Source organism: Pinus tabuliformis, chromosome 2_2, assembly GCF_031772625.1.
Source record: "Pinus tabuliformis cultivar Carrire ecotype Pingquan chromosome 2_2, CPIR1, whole genome shotgun sequence".
In the NCBI taxonomy this organism is placed as follows: Eukaryota; Viridiplantae; Streptophyta; class Pinopsida; order Pinales; family Pinaceae; genus Pinus; species Pinus tabuliformis.
The window spans coordinates 1171939989-1171960650 of NC_142300.1; positions in this window are offsets into that span (position 1 = coordinate 1171939989).

Below are 20662 nucleotides of genomic sequence, written 5' to 3' on the forward strand. Positions count from 1 at the left end.
GAAACCCATGTCAGTCATTTCAAATTCCTCTTTCATCACTGATTTAAAATTCTTAATGAGCCGATCATCATTACCTGTGAAAATAACATCATCAACATATAAGACAACAATTAAAATTTTACCATCTTTTTCTTTGATGTAGACGGTGGGTTCTCCTTCACACTTGTCAAATTCATTATCCAATAGATAAGAATCTATCCTGCTGTACCATGCTCTTGGCGCTTGCTTCAGCCCATAAAGAGCTTTCTTCAATTTGCACACTTTGTGCTCTTCACCTTTCTTCTCATAGCCTAGAGGCTGTTCAACATAAACCTCTTCCATTAACACTCCATTTAGGAATGCTGACTTCACGTCCATTTGGTAAACTTTCCACTTGTTTTGAGCTGCTATGGACAGCACTGCTCTCACGGTTTCCATTCTTGCAACCGGTGCGAAAGTCTCCTCATAATCTCTTCCATACTGCTGCTTGTATCCTTTGACAACCAGCCTTGCCTTGTGCCTTTCTATCTTACCTTCAGCATTGCTCTTGGTCTTGTAAACCCATTTGACTCCAATGACTTCTTTGCCTTTTGGTAGCTCAACCAAATCCCATGTTTTGTTTCTCTCTATGGCATTCATCTCCTCATCCATAGCTTCTATCCATTTCTTATCTTTAATTGCATCTTTGAAATGAATAGGATCATCAACATGACAATACAAGGCAAATAAGGAATTCATTCCTTCATCATAAATGTCACTTAAATTTCTAAACTTCTTACCTCTTTCATTTGGTGTGCAAGTGCTTGAAGATGCACTTGAATTTCCTCCTTGTGGTGTGCTTGATGAAGCACTTTCATTTATCCTCAATGGTGTCCCTTGTTGTCCTTGTGTTGGCGCTGCTATTTGGGGATGCATTTCAGCCACCTCCTGATCATCTTCATCATGAGACAAACAGTTTTTAACATTCACTGTTTTCTCTATGCTTCCATCCCAAGCTTCTTCTTTAATGAATTGAACATCTCTACTGACAAAAAACTTCTTGGTAGATCGGATATACAACCTGTAAGCTTTGGATTCCTCACTGTATCCAATGAAAATACATTTCTCCCCTTTGCTGTCCAACTTCCTCCTTAGCTGATCTGGTATGTGTGCATAGGCCACACATCCAAAAACTTTCAAGTGGGTGACACCTTGCTTTCTCCCACTCCATGCTTCTTCCGGCACATTGTTCAACACTGCTTTTGTAGGACACCTGTTCAAAATATACACTGCACAATTTACAGCTTCAGCCCAATAATTATTTGGCAAATGCTTTGCCTTCAGCATGCTCCTCGCCATATCCATGATGGTCCTATTCTTCCTTTCAGCAATTCCATTTTTCTGTGGGGTGTACCTAGCTGTAAACTGTTTATGAATTCCATTTTCTCTACAAAATCGTAGGAATTCCTTGGAGATATACTCACCTCCTCTGTCAGTTCTCAAAACTTTTATATGCAGCCCGCTTTGGTTCTCCACAAGTGCTTTGAAATTTTGGAATTTTTCAAACACTTCACTTTTGTTTTTAAGAAAATATACCCAAGTTTTCCTTGTAAAGTCATCAATAAATGTTAGGAAATATTGGCTACCTGCTAATGATGGAGCTTGCATCGGTCCACATAGATCTGAGTGGATGATCTCTAAGGGTGCCTTTGCCCTGATGCTTTTACCTGATGGAAAACTTTCTCTATGTTGTTTCCCCAAAATGCAACCTTCACAAAGGCTGTCAGGTTTCTCTATCAATGGTAATCCTCTTACCATTCCTTTTCTGCTCAACAAGTTTAGACCTCCAAAATTGAGATGTCCAAATCTCAAGTGCCACAACCAATTTTCATCGTTTGGCACACTTTGGAGAGCCTCTTGAGTGACTGCTGCAATTTCTCCTTTGTTTTTCAAATCTGCCCTTATTCTAAGAGGGAACATCCTGTTCCTTGTCATCTTCACTTCAGCAATGCATCGTTTGCTGGGTGCTATATCCATGATGGTGCATACATCATTTTCAAAGAAAACATTGTAACCCTTTTGAACAAGCTGTCCAATACTCAAGAGGTTACATCTCATTCCAGGGACATAGTAGACATCTGCTATGGTTTTCCTTTCTCCTTGCTTTGTAAATATTTTTACCTCTCCTTTTCCCATAATAGAAATTTTGCTATCAGTTCCTAGTGTGACTTCTGATTTCACATTTTTATCTAGGGCATAAAAGAGGGCTATGTTTCCTGTCATATGGTTGCTGCAACCTGAGTCTAAAAACCATATGTCCTCACTGTTTGTTTCAGCCATGTTACAAGCTAACAACACATTATCTTGGCTGATGTTTTCTCTAGTGACATTTGCATTTTGTCTATTACTCATATCATGTTGCTTCTTCCTACATTCACTGGCATATTGCCCATATTTTTTACAATAATAGCATTGGACATTGGATTTTTCATACCTTTGTCCTTGAGCATGATGTTGTCCTCTTTGTTGGCTGCTGCCTTGGCCCTGGTTCTGATTTGGGTTGCTGCCTCTTCCTTGAGCATTTGCTGGACTGTTCCTTCCACCTCTGTTCTGGCTTCTGCCTCTTCCTCTCTTGTTTCCTCTGCCTTGACCTCTTCCTCTTCCAAAAGACATCTGGGTCTTAAAGGCTTGCTCTAGAGATGAGTTTTCATTTCTACTCAACCTCTTCTCATGTGTTATCAGTGATGCATGAAGCTCATCAACTGAAAAGTTTGAGAGATCCTTTGTCTCTTCTATGGTGGTGACAATCACATCGAACTTTGAGGGTAGGACCCTCAACAGTTTCTCCACAATCCTCCTTTCTTCAAGGGTTTCTCCATGAGTCCATATCTGTGTGACTAGACCAATTACATGTGTGAAAAATGAGTCAATGGTGTCTGACTCCTTAATACTCAGATTTTCAAAATCTTTCCTCAGCAACTGTAGTTTTGTTGTCTTTACTTTCTCCATGCCTTGATAGGTTGTTTTGAGGGTTTGCCATGCTTCATTGCATGTCTTAGCTGCTGCTATCCTTGGAAACACACTCTGGTCCACTGCTTGATACAACAATACAATGGCTTTTGCATCCTTCTTCCTATTGCTCTTCAGCAGATCTCTCTCTCCCTGAGTTAAGTTGTTAAATTGATTTTCATCTGCTAGTTCTTCAAACCCATTTTCAACTAATTCCCATAAATCTTGAGAGATGAATAAAGCTCTCATGGTTATTGACTAGTAGTCATAGTTCTTCCCATTAAACTATGGGAGCTGGGTATTAAACATACCCATGCTAGTGCTGGTACAAGTCATTCCTTGCATCCTCAACTATGCTTTAAATTCTTAACTGTGTGTTTAAAGCACTGACTGTTTCTTCAACAATAACTCAAAAAAAACTTTGAGGAATACCTGAATCTTTTGCCTGAGACTTCACTTTGCTGGAGAAGATTTACTGCTGCAACAAAAGACTCCTCCCTTCAGCTTCTTGAACACCTTCAAAGAGCCTAAGCCTGCTCTGATACCACTGTTGGGGATTTTTCTGGTAAAATCCCAAAAACAAAAAAAAAACTAAACACACAGAGGCAATGCTCTGTTTCCTTTTCTCCACAGGATCCTTTGCACAGGGAAGCTTTAAAAAAATGACTGAGAACAGAGTATTACATACCCAGAAAAAGATTTCTATTCATTAAAACAAAATCCCTGATACATATTCATCCTCTTTGCTGAGAGGGATTCACCAAAAACAACATTCATCCAACAAAATATTTACTCTGTCTCCTCCTAAGAATTTACATTACTGGTGTGTAAAAACCCATTTACATTTACTGCTGTAAAACCCCTTTTACATTTACTGGTGTAAAACTATTTTTACACATACTGCTGTAAAAAATTTTTTACATATGCAACTCCAAAAAAAACATTATATGTCTGCTCCACTTCTGTGCATATCACAAAAATAAAATACAAAGTCATACAAAAACTCTCATTCTTCTTCTACGCACTGCTATGCGATATTCGCTCCTTGCATCATAAAAAAAAAAGTCAACACATAAAAGCCTTCGAATACATATGCGTTCCCATTGTTTTTTTCAGCTTGCACTGCTGTGCAAAACCAAAGTTTTATGAAAGGTCAACTCGGTTTTTCGCTGCAGCTAAAGGAACATTACAACATCCAGCATTTACATTTTTTTTGGCTCGTTATATGAAAAAAAAACTAAACAAAAACGTATGTCAAAACAAAACGAACAAACTTAATTACTTTACGTGCCGTAATATAAAAAAAACTTAAATGCTTTACCAACTTTCTACGACCATGTTTAAATTCGATTTAATTCTTTTGCAGAAGGAACCGGCGGTCAACTGTTTGAGTTTACTCCACGCAAGGTTAATTAATGCTGGCTCGAATGCAGGTTTGGTTGATGGACGGCGGAGAACTTTGAAGGCGATCGGACGGTGGACAAGAATATCGGGAGGCCTTTTGCTGCTGAACTTTAGGCTCCGAAATGTCAGTCCTGCTGACGTATGTAGAGGACCACGTGGCTGAGTATAATTGTATCGGGCTCGATTATACGGAAACTACTTTATGATCAAAGGCGGTCCGATATGCTCTGGTGGTTTTGCTGAGCGGTTTTGGGTGCATTAACTGCTGCTCGTTTATTTCCTTAATGCTGTTGCATGGGTCCACTGATGTGCGGTTGAAATTACATTTTCAACATTGCCTACATGCATTGCCGTGTAGTAGCAGAAGTCTGCCCCATCCCCTTAAGGACAAAAATGCTGCTGAGTCGATCTTCACGCCGATATCTTCATACGATTCGTTGGATGATAGGTTTCCGGAAAATGTGCATAGAGAAGCCGTGATCATAAAATGCACTATAATGATTTGTCCACGGTACATAGGTATGGCGTTAGACGAAGGCAACATCTATCAATGAGCCAATCCCGCTTTAATTTACTTAATAGCTTTTGTTTGTTTTTGTAAGGTAAGTATTTTTATTTATAAAGTCAAGTTAACAAAACGAGGGAGAGTTCACACCCGTGTGACATTAAAGAAATAAGACCGGATGCAAAACTATAATTTGAAAACCATTTATTAAAATAAGTTATTAATGTTCATCAATCGATATAAAAACCTAATTTGAAAGTCAAGGCTACTAAAATCTTAAACGGGAAACTCAAGATAATAAACTTAAAAAACACTTGCAATAGTCCATATCTTCAACTGCAATAGGTTCTTTGTTGTTGCTAGGTGGGCAACCAATATGAGTAGGGATGCTAGGTGAGCTTCCATACAAGTGAGTTTTAATTAAAGGACTGCAAGGAGGGCTACATGTCGTCTAACACTAATATAATCTCCTCTTTAGCTTGTCCTTCTCCACTAAGCGCTTGCCCAATAGGAGTTTCAGATGCCAATATATATCTACAATCGACATGTACTAGTTATGCCTACCGCGGGTATGACGTGTTAGGTACCTTGTCAATAATGCAATACAGGATCTCAGTGTCATTGAGGAAGCTACACTTGCATGCTATGTTGTTTAACTTGCTTGACTTCCTCCTAAATGGCCTAACGTTATGCTCCCTATACTGTTGATTAAAATTGGCAACCCTTGTTTGGGCACATCAACTCTTTTATGCCCCATGGAATGTAGCACCACATCTAACTTGCACCCATTAACAAGGCATGACGAGAGTTAAGGGAAGAGAAAAGGGCTAAATAAGACCAAGCGAGACCACAAGAATAGGAGGAGGGAAGGAGAGAGCTCGAAGCAACCTTGTTTTACATAAGAGATGGGAATGGGAAGGGGTTGTGAGACTGTGCAGTTCAATAAAAGAAAGAGTCGTGAGAAGGAACAAGAAAAAGTAAAATGAACTAGGAAACCAAAGAAAGCAAAGGGAAATGAAGTTGATTTAGAGTAGAGTTTTAGCTAGCTAAGGGGAGGTAGAGAAAAAACTAGTAAATTACAAAGCCACAACCAAAGAAGGATATAACTACAAAATACAAAACTTATATAAGAACTGATGGTGAGGGTGCAGGCGTTAGGGATAACCTCCCTAATCTGGCTGTAATTTCTTCAATGTCTGGATTAGCTTCTCTTTCTCTTTCCCGATGCATATCAGTCATTAACTGATAGCCTCATTGTCTCTGAATTCCTTTTCCTTTCCAAGTTGTCAAAACAGTGGCTTTATTTGTATCGGTAGTAATTCTAAAAGAATTATGCCAACACACTATCAGAGGCCTTACAACACTATCGCGGCTTTGCAAAGGAAGGACTTATGCAACACACTATTGGGACAGTAATTCAACAGAATTACTTTATAACATAATCCCACTTTATATTATCTCTTTTACCATTTCCCCTATGCGATATCGCATCGGCGATTGCTATCAGCGGCTTTGCAATGGAACACAGGCTCCGACGGACCCGATGGTCTATATATATAATCCCCCTATGCTGATTTTGGGTCTGATATATATCTCGGCATTCGCCCCTACCAATAATCTTTTTCCTCCGAACTGACGGACCCGATGCCTCTTTCCGAACCGCCCTATAAATATTTCGGGTCCGGATCTTTTCGGGGTCTCGTTAGTCGCTCCTCCGAAGTGTTACAAGTCCTCCGCGGACCCGATCCACATTATAAGCTGCCTTTATAATTTCGGCGGGTCCGGTTATCGGTGGTCGCCACAATTAACAACTTTCCCACCTCCGAAATGACGGATCCGATGGTATATATATATCGTAGTCTATTTTACTTCGGCTCCAGATATGGAATGAACAGTCGGAGGGTTAGCGGACCCAACTCCTTATAGAAGTTGCTGAACAATATTTCGTCTCCGGATTTCGGAGCTCGGCCCTTATTGCGCTATGGCTCCTTTCAGACCCGAAAGGATTTATAAACCGGACTCTATAATAGATCGGCTCCGGGATTTCGGAGCGGATCCTTCCACTATCAACAAGCCTTCCGATGCGATGCAAGGGTTCAGCAGACCCGATATGGATTACACTTGACTTGATAAGGGTTTCGGCTCCGATATATGTCGGAGCTCCCACAATATAGTTCTAAGTCCCTTCTCTGGTGCAATATTTAGTCCTGGACCCGATATGGGTCTGGACCAATATTAATAATCTCCCACGTCCGCTACAGTGGCTGCCAATGGAAAATTGCATGAAATTTTAATGTAAACAGGAGTATGCGCATAACTTATAAAGGATGACTAAAGGCCTGTGGATGCATAAATGGTAAGGAAACGACCGAATGCCAATTTACACAACAGATACGCCATACGGAAATATTAATACAGTTCTACATAATCAACACAGAGAATAAGAATCTATGCATGCATATTATCAGAAATCATTGAATAAGAAATGCCGAGAGGAAGTTTAATAATAATGTTGTGGCCTCGCTCCCCCCTTCTCTCCTCCTCGAGAGCTTCGCTGCCTCTTTATTTATAACTAAGGATAGGCCTTCTCGGTCCTTATCTGATACAAAGAAAAGCATGCTTTACAGAATGATTTAAAGCTTGAAAATCTTTATTACAACTGAGCATAAATAGCATGTTTTATTGCTAGATTCTATTCTATCTTTTAACTAAAAAAACATAGAAATTGCAGGCTAAAGGACCCCACTCCCTTGCCTGTAGATTTTTTTGGATTTTTTTTTGAATAATTTGGAAGATTTTCCCCTCTGAGTCACATGCTCCTGCATCAGACTCCTAAGGACAAAATTCTTCATGGGCTCCTGTCCATGAGCTCATCTACAGATTTTCCCAATTTCTGTAGAATGTCTTCTGTAACCCAAGTAGCTTCAGCAATCGGCTGTCCCTTCCATTTCACCAGATACTGGAAATAGTCTCGTGCCCTTGTCTTCTTATACACTTTCTTATCCAGAATTCTTTCTGGCTGTAAATCCTTGGCTGTGGGTAACTGTTTTACCCAGTCAATCTCCGGAGTCTCTTGATCCTGTGCTGTATCATCTGCAGCTTCATTCTCATATTTGTACAAGTCTGCAACATTAAAAATTGGTGATATTTCCACACCAGGTGGTAATTCAATTTCATAAGCATTTGCAGAGAATTTCCTCAGTACCCTGCATGGTCCAATTTTCTTGGATTTTAACTTATTATACTCTCCCTTTGGAAATCTCTCCTTTCTAAGGTGTGCTAAAACCAAGTCTCCAACTTCAAAGTTCACTTCTCTTCTCCTCGTGTCTGCTCTAGTTTTATATTGAATGTTGCTGTCTTGTAGCTGTTGTTTCACCTGTTCATGTATCGTCTGCATTCTTGAAGCAAAGTCTTCACCTTCTGCACTTCTCATTTCTTCTTTTCCCAAATTCCTTAATTCAGATATTCCCCTTGGGTGCATTCCATAAACAATATGGAATGGGCTCTGTCTTGTGCTCCTGTTTGGTGAGTCATTATATGCATATTCAACTTGTGGTAACACTTGATCCCATTGCTTTGGATGTTCTGCAGTAAAGCTCCTCAAAAGATTGCATAAACTTCTATTCACAACTTCAGTCTGTCCATCAGTTTGTGGATGATAGGCAGAACTGAAATTTAATTTAGTTCCCAGCTTCTTCCATAGTGTTCTCCAGAAATGTCCAACGAACTTTGAATCCCTGTCTGAAACAATGCTTTTGGGCAATCCATGTAATCTTACAATTTCTTTAAAAAACAAGTTAGCAATGTGAGAAGCATCACTAGTTTTATAACATGGAATAAAGTGTGCCATTTTTGAAAATCTGTCCACTACAACAAAAATTGAATCATAGCCTCTTTGAGTCTTTGGCAATCCTAGCACAAAATCCATACTTACCATATCTCAAGGCCTATCTGAAATTGGCAATGGAATATACAACCCTGTGTTCTGGCTCCTTCCTTTTGCATATCGGCAGACTTTACAATTTCTTACATATTTCTCTACTTCAGATTTCATTTTCGGCCAGAAGTAAAATCTGTTGAGTTGTTCAAAGGTCTTCTCTCTACCAAAATGTCCTGCAAGTCCTCCACTATGCTTCTCTTTGATTAAATTCTCTCTCATTGAACAGTTGGGTATGCACAGCTGATTTTTTTTAAATAACAGTCCATCTTGTATAAAATAATCCAGCCACTTGCTCCTGTCCGCCAAAACAGGATTCTTACAAGCCCAAAATGCCTCTTTAAAATCTGAATTGGTCTCATATAATTCCTTAAGAAAATCAAAACCCAACACTTGGATTTGACTTTCTTGCAGCAATACACTTCTCCTACTTAAGGCATCTGCGACTTTGTTTGATTGTCCAGTTATATGCTTCAACACAAAATGAAAGCCTTGAAGATACTCTACCCATTTAGCATGTCTCTAGCTGAGTTTTGGTTGATGCATTATAAATTGCAATGCATGGTTATCTGAATAAAGGATAAATTCCTTCGACATTAAATAATGCCTCCACTTCTTTAGTGCCTGCGCAACTGCATAAAACTCCTTATCATAAGAAGAATACTTCCTTTTTGCATCATTTAACTTTTCACTGAAGTAAGCTATTGGTCTATCTTCTTGGCTTAAAACTCCTCCAATTGCTTCTGCGCTGGCATCACACTTAACTTGAAAAGTTTTGTTAAAATCAGGAAGAACCAAAACAGGCTTTTCAATTATTTTCCTCTTTAACAGCTGAAAATTTCTCTCTGCTTCAACAGTCCACTTAAATGGCCGTTTATCCTTCTTTATGGTCTCAATAATAGGTGCATTAATCTTACTAAAATTCTTAATGAATTTTCTGTAAAAACTATCAAGACCATGAAAACTCCTTACCTCAAAAATACTCTTGGGTGAAGGCCACTCCACAATTGCTTTGATCTTTTCTGGATCCATCTTTAATCCTTCAGCTGAGATAACAAATCCCAAGTACACCAGCTCCTCTTTCATGAATAAACATTTCTTCAGATTTAACAATAATTTTTCTTGCTGTAGCTTCTGTAAGACATAATGTAAATGCCTCAAGTGCTCCTCCTTGGACCTGCTATAGACTAATATATCGTCCAGATATACTATTACAAATTTACCAATGAATTCTTTAAGAACTTCATTCATAAGACTCATGAATGTACTTGGTGCATTGGACAACCCAAAAGGCATCACTCTCCACTCATATAATCCTTCATTGGTCTTAAAAGCGGTTTTCCATTCATCCTCTTCTCTTATCCTTATCTGATGATAGCCACTTTTAAGATCTAACTTTGAAAAATATTTTGCGCCAGACAAGCAATCCATTAAATCTTCAATTCTGGGTAACGGAAATCTATACCTGATTGTAATCTTATTGATGGCTCTTGAATCTGTTCACATTCTCCAGCCTCCATCTTTCTTCGGACTCAGCACTGTTGGCACTGCACAAGAACTCAGGCTTTCTTTGATCAACCCCTTGTCAAGCAATTCTTGCACCTGTTTCTTAACTTCTTCATTTTCTGCAGGAGTCATTCTATATGTTGCTTTGTTAGGTAAGCTTGCTCCAGGAATCAAATCTATATGATGACTGATTTTTCGAATTGGCGGTAATTCATTAGGCAAATCATCAACAATAATATCACAATAATTCTCCATCATTTCTTGAATTTCAATGGGTAATTCAGAAATTTTAGTAGAAGTCAATATTACCTTGGGCTTGCAAATTAAAGCAAAGTTTACCTCATTTTCTTCAATCTGCTTCAAGTATTCCTTCCCTCCAAGCAACAGAGTTTTTGGACTACTCTTTTGCCCCTGCGCCTCTTCTTCTTGCAAAGGCAACAATGTATGATTAACACCATCCTTTCCAAACTTGTAGGTGTTTCTCTTCCCATCATGTATGGCTCCTCTGTCATATTGCCAAGGTCTTCCAAGCAATATGTGACACACGTCCATTGGCATCACATCACAAACAATTTTATCTTTGTACTTGCCCACTTGAAATTCCACTTCACACTGTTCACTTACCAACAGTTGATGTCCCTTTTGTAACCATGACACCTTATAAGGTGTTGGATGCTTCATTGTCTTCAGCTTCAATTTCTCCACTACTTCTGTAGAGACCAAATTATCAGTGCTGCCACTATCAATGATCATATGGCAACATTTCCCTTGGACTTTGCACACTGTCATGAATAAAGTTTTCCTTTGTGGCGGTTCAGCAGCCACCTCCTTCATTGGCTTAAGTAAGACTTTATTAACCACCACAAATTCTCCTCTTTCTGGTGTATTTTCTTCTTCTGCTACCACTGTCGCTGGTGCTTCTTCTTCAGCTGGAGCAACAATTGCATTCCTCTGCTTTATCTCTGCATTCTCTAGGCACTCAAAAGCTCTATGTCCCAGCTTGTTACATCTGTAACATCTTAATTCTCTACCTCTTCCTCTACCTCCTCTTCCTTTGGAAAAACTCCCTCTGCCTCTTGCATCACCTTCTCTGGGTGCATGCTGGGTTGAGCTACTGCTAGCTCCATCTCTAGGTGTTGTAGATCTTCCTCTACCACCTTGACTTCCTTTTCCTCTGAAAGTCCCTCTCCCTTTGGCAGATTGCTTCCTCATGAGTTTTTCCTCAGCTCTCAGCGCTATCTGATAAGCTTCCTCTACTATTTTAGGAGACAACAGACTTATCTCATCCTGAATGTCCATCCTGAGGCCATTCATATATCTAGCCACCTTCTCATCTATGTCTTGGGCTTCTCCAGCTCTTATGCTTACTTTATAAAACTCTTCTGTATATTCTTTTACTGTTAAAGCACTCTGTCTAAGATTTTGCATTTGTCTAAAAAATGTTTGTTGATAATTACTTGGCAAAAACTTACCTCTTAACTTTGCTACCATTCGGCTCCAATTCTTGATTGGCTGCTTACCAAGTCTCTTCCTTTCTGCCTGTACACCATCCCACCAGAGTGCTGCATGACCTTTTAATTTGGTGACAACAAACTTTACTTTCTTCTCGTCTTTTGTTTCCTCGTAATCGAAGAATTTCTCCATGTTGTTAATCCAGTCGATCAATTCTTCTGGATTCAATCCTCCTTGATATATCGGTACTAATTGGTTCCATGGCCTGGCTGTGGATTTCAATACTGACTGAAAGAACCTCATCTCAGGAGTAACCTGTACAGCTTCCTCCTCTTCAGCAGCTTCAATTTCGGGCTCACTGACATCTCCATCATCTATGTTTCTGTCTAAAGTTAACGCATCCACTCTAGCTCGCAGCTCTTCTACTCTTTCCATTAGTTCAGCATTTGCAACAGTTTGTCCTCTTCCACCACGTCCTCGTCCTCTTCCAACTCTGAAAGCCATCCTTCTCCCACTCCTGAGAATCAATTCAATGTCAGTTGATGGCTCTGATACCACTAATGATGGCGAGGGTGCAGGCGTTAGGGATAACCTCCCTAATCTAGCTGTAATTTCTTCAATGTCTGGATCAGCTTCTCTTTCTCTTTCCCGATGCGTATCAGTCATTAACTGATAGCCTCATTGTCCCTCCGAATTCCTTTTCCTTTCCAAGTTGGCAAAACAGTGGCTTTATTTGTATCGGCAGTAATTCTAAAAGAATTACGCCAACACACTATTAGAGGCCTTACAACACTATCGCGGCTTTGCAAAGGAAGGACTTACGCAACACACTTTTGAGGCAGTAATTCAACAGAATTACTTTATAACATAATCCCACTTTATATTATCTCTTTTACCATTTCCTCGATGCGATATCGCATCAGCGATTGCTATCGGCGGCTTTGCAATGGAACACAGGCTCCGACGGACCCGATGGTCTATATATATACTCCCCCTATGCTGATTTTGGGTCCGATATATATCTCAGCATTCGCCCCTACCAATAATCCTTTTCCTCCTAACTGACGGACCCAATTCCTCTTTCCGAACCTCCCTATAAAGATTTCGGGTCTGGATATTTTCGGGGTCTTGTTAGTCGCTCCTCCGAAGTGTTACAAGTCCTTCGCGGACCCGATCCACATTATAAGTTGCCTTTATAATTTCGACGGGTCCGGTTATCATCGGTTGCCACAATTAACAACTTTCCCACCTCCGAAATGACGGATCCGACGGTATATATATATATCGTAGTCTATTTTACTTCGGCTCCGGATATGGAATGAACAGTCGGAGGGTTAGCGGACCCGACGCCTTATAGAAGTTGCTGAACAATATTTCGGCTCCGGATTTCAGAGCTCGGCCCTTGTTGCACTATGGCTCCTTTCAGACCTGAAAGGCTTTATAAACCGGACTCTATAATAGATCGGCTCCGGGATTTCGGAGCAGATCCTTCCACTATCAACAAGCCTTCCGATGCGATGCAAGGGTTCAGCGGACCTGATATGGATTGCACTTGACTTGATAAGGGTTTCGGCTCCGATATATGTTGGAGCTCCCACAATATAGTTCTAAGTCCCTTCTCTGGTGCAATATTTAGTCCCGGACCCGATATGGGTCTGGACCAATATTAATAATCTCCCACGTCCGCTACAGTGGCCGCCAATGGAAAATTGCATGAAATTTTAATGTAAACAGGAGTATGCGCATAACTTATAAAGGATGACTAAAGGCCTGTGGATGCATAAATGGTAAGGAAACGACCGAATGCCAATTTACACAATAGATACGCCATACGGAAATATTAATACAGTTCTACATAATCAACACAGAGAATAAGAATCTATGCATGCATATTATCAGAAATCATTGAATAAGAAACGCCGAGAGGAAGTTTAATAATAATGTTGTGGCCTCGCTCCCCCCTTCTCTCCTCCTCGAGAGCTTCACTGCCTCTTTATTTATAACTAAGGATAGGCCTTTTCGGTCCTTATCCGATACAAAGAAAAGCATGCTTTACAGAATGGTTTAAAGCTTGAAAAGCTTTATTACAGCTGAGCATAAATAGCATGTTTTATTTCTAGATTCTATTCTATCTTTTAACTAAAAAAAACATAGAAATTGCAGGCTAAAGGACCCCACTCCCTTGGCTGTAGATTTTTTTGGATTTTTTTTTGAATAATTTGGAAGATTTTCCCCTCTGAGTCACATGCTCCTGCATCAAGAACCTAGAAAGATCACCTTCTAGAGTAGATGACAAATGAAGACCACCCATGAAATGAGGTGACTTAATGTCAACTTCATAGCACCATTGGTGGATAAAGGACTACAACGGACATGCAAGTTGAAGCTACTAAACCAAATAATTGAAAGCTTCTGCATGAAATGATAGAATATCATAAATTATGTATCCAAGATAGGGCTAAATGATGGTCATGAATCTCTAGGAACATGATAGAGATATATGCATTTCGCATCCTAGGGAATCAAAATTGTATTTAAACTTGCACTAAATTCTATTAAACCATGTTTCTTGCTCATGAATAACAAATCTAGGAATTAAGGCTCATTAATACTCTTGAGGAGGGTGGATGTATTGCCATATGTCATCGTATAAATGCTTAGTGGCTTGGTGGCAATACACTTCCCCACCTATCTCCTTATTACTACTAAGAATGTACCACCCCCTAGAATAATTATCCTCAAGGTTCCAAAGTTAGAAGGTGTCCTGAAGGATCCAAATATTCAAAAGGAAAATCTAAATTAAGGGTCTATGAGGGACAAGCCATGGGAATGCCTGCAAAAATACTAACCCCCCGGGCACCAGTGGGTGAGCACCGACATGGCACAGAATCACGGGTGCATGGAAAAAACAAGCCTTAGAGCACCAACATAGGTGATGAGCCTCATAAATGGGTAATTATGTGGGCTCATTTTACCTCCTAACCTAATCAAATCAACCATTCTCTTAGCTTACTGTATGATTTTCTAATTATATTTATGCTTATAGAGTGAGTTGAGTTAGTTATGATGCCATGTGATCTAATATGTGTTTAATGCAAATTATTGATGAATTTTGTGGTCAAAGTCAAGGATCAAGTGGACAAATGGCAGCAATAACTTGAAGTGGACAAAGGAGAGGACTTCTAGGAGGGAATCCCCCTCATTTATTACTCCTCACTTCGAATTCCCCTTCATTCAGCGCGAAGTACAAGCAAGCAAGTCATGCACTAGAAGGCAGCCGAGCAAGTGAAGGATGATTGATGATTATCTCGAGTTTTGGGAGCCAAGCTTCCCTGATTTTAAGAAAGTTGTTGATAGCTTAATTTTTATAAGTAGAGAGACTTCAGTCCTCACTAAGGTCAAATTTTTGTTGTATTTTTTCTTGTGTAAACTTTGCTCAACTTCGAGCTTATTATCTTGACAGTTCATGTAATCTTGTTATTGTTTTGAGAATAAAGATGGAATCCTTTTTGAGTTAGCACTGAGTTACCTCAGAAGACTGAAGCTTTTGGGTTAGGGCCAAATCAAAGCAACCAAGGTCCTCTTTACTTGTATTTGTATGTTTCATTTCAATTTGTGGCTCAGGTTGTTGTTAGATGCATTTGTTTTATGGTTAAGAATGGGCTGCTTTTGATGATTCAGTAGTTTGCTTCCATTTATGCTTTCTATCGTAGGTTAAGCAGTGATAAAGAGAAGACTCAAAAGGATAGCAACAGTGCCTTGGCCTCTCTTCCTTCCTTTGGGACCATGATTTGAGGCAAAGACCCTCTTGCTGCCCCAAAAACATATATTTTGCTCATTCATAGGACTTCTAGTGTTTGCAGCTTTTTAGTTGGTTAATAGTCTAGTTTGCTTTACTTCAAAACTTCCCCATCATGCTCACTTCTTTATTTACAATAGTATTTTGTCATGCTTTCCCTTCTTGCAGCATTCCTCAAGCATTTCCTTTCATAGATCATAGTTTTGATGCAAAACCTCTGTTTTTCTAGATGCACTTATTTCCCTGTTTACTTAATCTCAGTGGTTGACTCTCAATTGTTTATGTAGCAGATATCTTCTAGCAGCATGCCAGCCTATCGGCCATCCCATCCTCCATCTGATCCATGCCCTACAGGTCGCCCAAGTCTCCCCTCAATTCTGCCTTAGTTTCCTAATTTTCCATAGAACTTCTTCCTCTCTCCTTAAGCAAATCCAATCATCTTTCTCTGTCCTAATGAATCTTGGTAGACCGTAGGTGCCCTAAGACTTTATTCCAACTTTCATCCACATTTTCCACCCACTCTCACATCTTCAAAACAACCAAAACTACTCTCGGCCTCCTCTGATAGGCTTTCTTTTGAAGGCCGAGTTTGGGAAACGCCTCCAGAAAGCCACCTGAGACCCCCTAGGACCCATCCACACCATCCTACATCCTATCAAGTCCCAAAGCTGCACTTCAACAACACCTATTCGCTGCAACATTCACAAACAATAAATTACATGCATGTCAAATTCACATAAAAATACATAAAAATCCAAAAAGATGTTTTTTGCTCATATACTTCCAGAAATAACTTAGTTAGATGTTGTTTACTTCTTTGAATAGGTAATGGAATTATTTTCATGGTTTTCATAGTGCTTTCTACAAAAGTAGGGTTGGTTAATTAGGATTTACTTGGTTTGCTTTACATTTCAGTCTTTCTCTTTTATGCAGTTAGAGTAGTATCTGAAGAATAGTCTTTCTCTCCTTTCATCACATATAGAGCTTCTTCTAAAATCCATAGAAGTTAGCTTGAGCTCCTAGTGATCTTGCGTCGGCTAACCAAGGGACAACCTGCGGTAAGAACTAGTACTTGTGCATACAGCACCGTCACTTCCAAGTTTGTTACGAAGTACCGGGTTAATAAGAGTAAAGTAGGCAGCCCAGGAGTTGGAGCATTATTTCTGCAATACTGGTGCTCACCACTTTTTGGCGTCGTTGCCAGGGAAGCGTCAGAGTATTCTGTGATTACTGCTTTCTTATATTTTCTACTGCAACATTTTTCTAATAGTTTATTTTAGTTCTGCATTTATTTTTCTTTCCTTTTCAATTCTTCAATTTCCATTTCAACAAAAGTACAATAGTCATCTCCTTCAGTTCTACATTTCCTTGATTTCCTCCCCAATTCTGCAAATTTCATTTCAACAAGTTCATTTCGGTTAGTTGCAATTTGTTTTATCCAACCAATTTTAGTTTTGCAGGTACTATCAGTGTGGGGAAAAAAGAAACAAAAACCAACCAAAAAGATCCCCTTTCATGCCTCGTAGGAATATAGATAATTCAGGAAACTTTTTACCCAACACCCCCACTGCTTCACACAGCCAACCTTCTCTCTTCTTCGATGGCTACGATCAAGAAGAACCCTTAGGTGAACAGTCATACATATTTGAAGAACCTATAGGGGAAAAATAAGAAGAAAATATTCCTTTGGAACCAATGGCTAAACACAGAAATGTTAGGGGAAATGAAGAGAGAATAGAGGGTACCTTTCCCATTCGGGAGACCAATGGGGACACCAAAATGAAGAATATAAGCCCTTATGCCCTACCTCATTTCCATGGTCTGACTACAGAAGATCCCGACACCTTTTTGTTTGAGTTTGTTGTTATATGTCAAACCTATGACTATGCAGAAGATGAGCAAAAGTTGAAACCGTTCCCTTCCACTCTCAAGCATGCAGCGTTGTGCTGGTTCATGGGATTACTTGGCAATAGTATCACAACTTGGGCTTAGATGCAGCAAGTCTTTAACAACAAGTATCAAGACTATTGTAGGTCAAAAGATACTAAAGAATACATTTTCTGAATGAATATAGGAAGTGATGAGTCCATGGAAGATTATGAGGAGAGGTTCCAGCTCAGTTACAAAAGGGTCGGGTGTACACTTGACCCTGAATCTATGAAGCTGGTCCTGCTTAGGGGAATTCAGGAAGATCTTTTAGACACCCTCCATCTACTGGCCGGGGGATACATCTACCAACTATCCTATGAGGACATAAAGACTGTTTTCAAAAACCATTCTAGAGCAACTAGAAAGAAAGGTAGGGGGAGACAACCCATAGCCAGTACCTCTTCCTCTAACTCATCCATTAAAGGAGAAATTGGAAACATGATGGAAGACTTCAAGAGTGATATGTTGCAGACTCTTACCATGCAAATGAATACCTCGCATATTAGAAGGAAACAAGAGGAAGCAGAGAGGGCTTTGGCCATTTTTTTCGGCTTCCTAGGAATGAATGCCGATTGAACTCTATAGAAGTTTGTTCCACCTGTGAAGAAAACCAATCTATGGACAAGTGTCCTTCCTTACCTGGAATTAAAGTTGTATATAAAGGGGCTGAGGGAGTCACTGAACAACTTTATTACATAAACCAAAGAAGGTCGCATGGACCTAGACCATACCAGTAGGGGATGCAAGGGACATCCTAGGCATACTACAACCCTAACCAAGTCACTTGCATACCTTCTTGGCTGCCCCTTGCTCATCCTTCCTAGTCCACGCCTCCTACTTGGTCGTTCACATCTCAATATCATGCCCAACTAGCCAACCATTCATTCCAATCCTATGCTCAGCCACCACCTCAGTGGAATGCACCTCATAAGTGGTGGAGGCCCCAATACAAGTCTCCTCCCGCTCTTTTGCCTCCACCACCTACCCAACCACAACTGTTACCTCCTACTCCACCAAAGCAACCCCAAATGCCTGCCCAGCCAAATCTAAACCTGAACAACAAACAAGCTCAGTAAGTTTATAGTGGGGAACCATCATGCCCAACTTATGCTGTGGAGATTCAGGAAATTGACTTACGATCTGGGAAAGTTCTCCCAGACAGTCAACCTCCACCTAGGGAGGTTGAGGAAGATAAAGAGGAAAGTGAACCTAAAGCAATTCCACTATTTCCTGAGAGACTATCCATGACAGTCCAGCCTACCCCAGAAGAAATTGAACTCCTGGGGGAATTGAAACACTTATGTGTGAAGATACCACTTCTCCAATCCATAAAAGATGTGCCTATCTACAATAGGTTGATCAAAGAGAAGTGCTTTATGCATCCAGGAAGGCGCAGGAGAGATGCCCCAACCATCAATGTCATAGGGCAACTATCCGACCTAATGTTGGGGTAGGTAATCTGTCCAAAATATCTAGACCCTGGAAGCCGAGTAGTTGATGTCCACATCAATGGCACCATTATCCCACACACCTTGATTGATCTAGGAGCTGCCACTAATGTGATGATGGACACAATGCTCAAACTCAAACCCCGGGGCTCCTTGAGGAAGACCACAACCGTGCTACAGTTAGCAGACTGCTCCACTTTGACCCCTGAGGGGATTATGAAAGATGTGATGGTCTCCTTTGATTCTTGGGGGTACCCTGCTGGTTTCTTAGTTCTCCAGCCAGTGGAAAATCTCACTGGGTATCCTCTCATTCTAGGAAGACCCTGGTTGGCTACCGTCGATGCCTACATCAGCTGTCCAGTTGGGAACATGACCATAAAGAACAGGCATATGTCCAAAAAGTTAATCCTATATCCTCCTGCCCAACCCTTGCTAGAACATGATCTACCTCTCTAGTTGGAGGAGGAACATGAGGATGAAGTTTATTCTGCACCACTTTGTACATTAGGAATCACCATGGGGGGAAACAGCAAGATGAGGATGATATGATTGAAAATCTGATTCAGAATACACCTCCCAGTGTATCGCCCTTAGAGGACATAGTAAGAGAAACCCAAAAAAAACCCTCAACTAATCTTTGTGTGGCTGACTCCACTTCTCTTCATGTTAAGAATATAGAGTTTAGTCTAGAAAGAACCTTGAAAATCAATCCATCCCTATCCACTTCCCAGGAGAAGGAGCTGTGTATCCTACTAAGAAAGCACTTAGATGCCTTCGCCCGGAGTTAGAAGGAGATGAATTGAGTGCACCCTTCAGTATGTACTCATCATATATACATCAAGGAGGGTTGCAAGCTGGTTAGACAGTCTTAAAGGAGGATGAATCCAGCACTTAAAGATATTGTTAAGGAAGAACTGCAGAAATTGCTTGATGCAGGATTCATCTATCCCATCTATGATAGTTAATGGGTCTCTCCTTTGGTGTTAATGCCAAAGAAAAATGGTAAGTGGAGAATGTGTGTCGAATATCAGGAATTGAACAAAGCCCCTAGAAAGGACCACTTTCCTTTACCTTTCATAGATCAAGTGTTAGATGGTCTGGCAGGGAAAAAGTTTTTCTCTTTCCTAGATGAGTTTAGCAGTTACAATCAGATTCAGATCAGCTCGAAAGACCAAGATAAGACCACTTTCACTTGTCCTTGCGGTACTTTTGCATACCGGGTCCTTCCTTTTGGTTTGTGTAATGCTCCAGCCACTTTCCAAAGAGTGGTACTGAGTATATTGTCTAAACTAGTTCATGATGCAATAGAGATATACATGGATGACTTTACTACTTATGGCTCTGACTTTCAAGAAGCCTTATCGAATCTAGGAAAAGTTCTAGACAAATGTACTGAGATGAACCTGTCCCTCAGTCCGGAAAAATGTGAATTTTTGATGACTAAAGGGACCGTGCTAGGTCATGCAATATCTCGACAAGGATTGTAGGTGGACCCCAACAAAATCGCCATCATCCAAAGGGTCCCACCTCCTCAAAAAGTGAGAGATGTCAGAATTTTCCTAGGCTTAGCTAGGAGTTACCGGAGATTCATTAAAGATTTCAGCAAGCTAGCCTCTCCTTTGTTTGGCCTTTTAGGTAAAGATGTCGAGTTTATATGGTCGAAAACTGTCAAGAAGCCCTAGATACCTTGAAGAGCAAACTCGTGACTGCCCCAA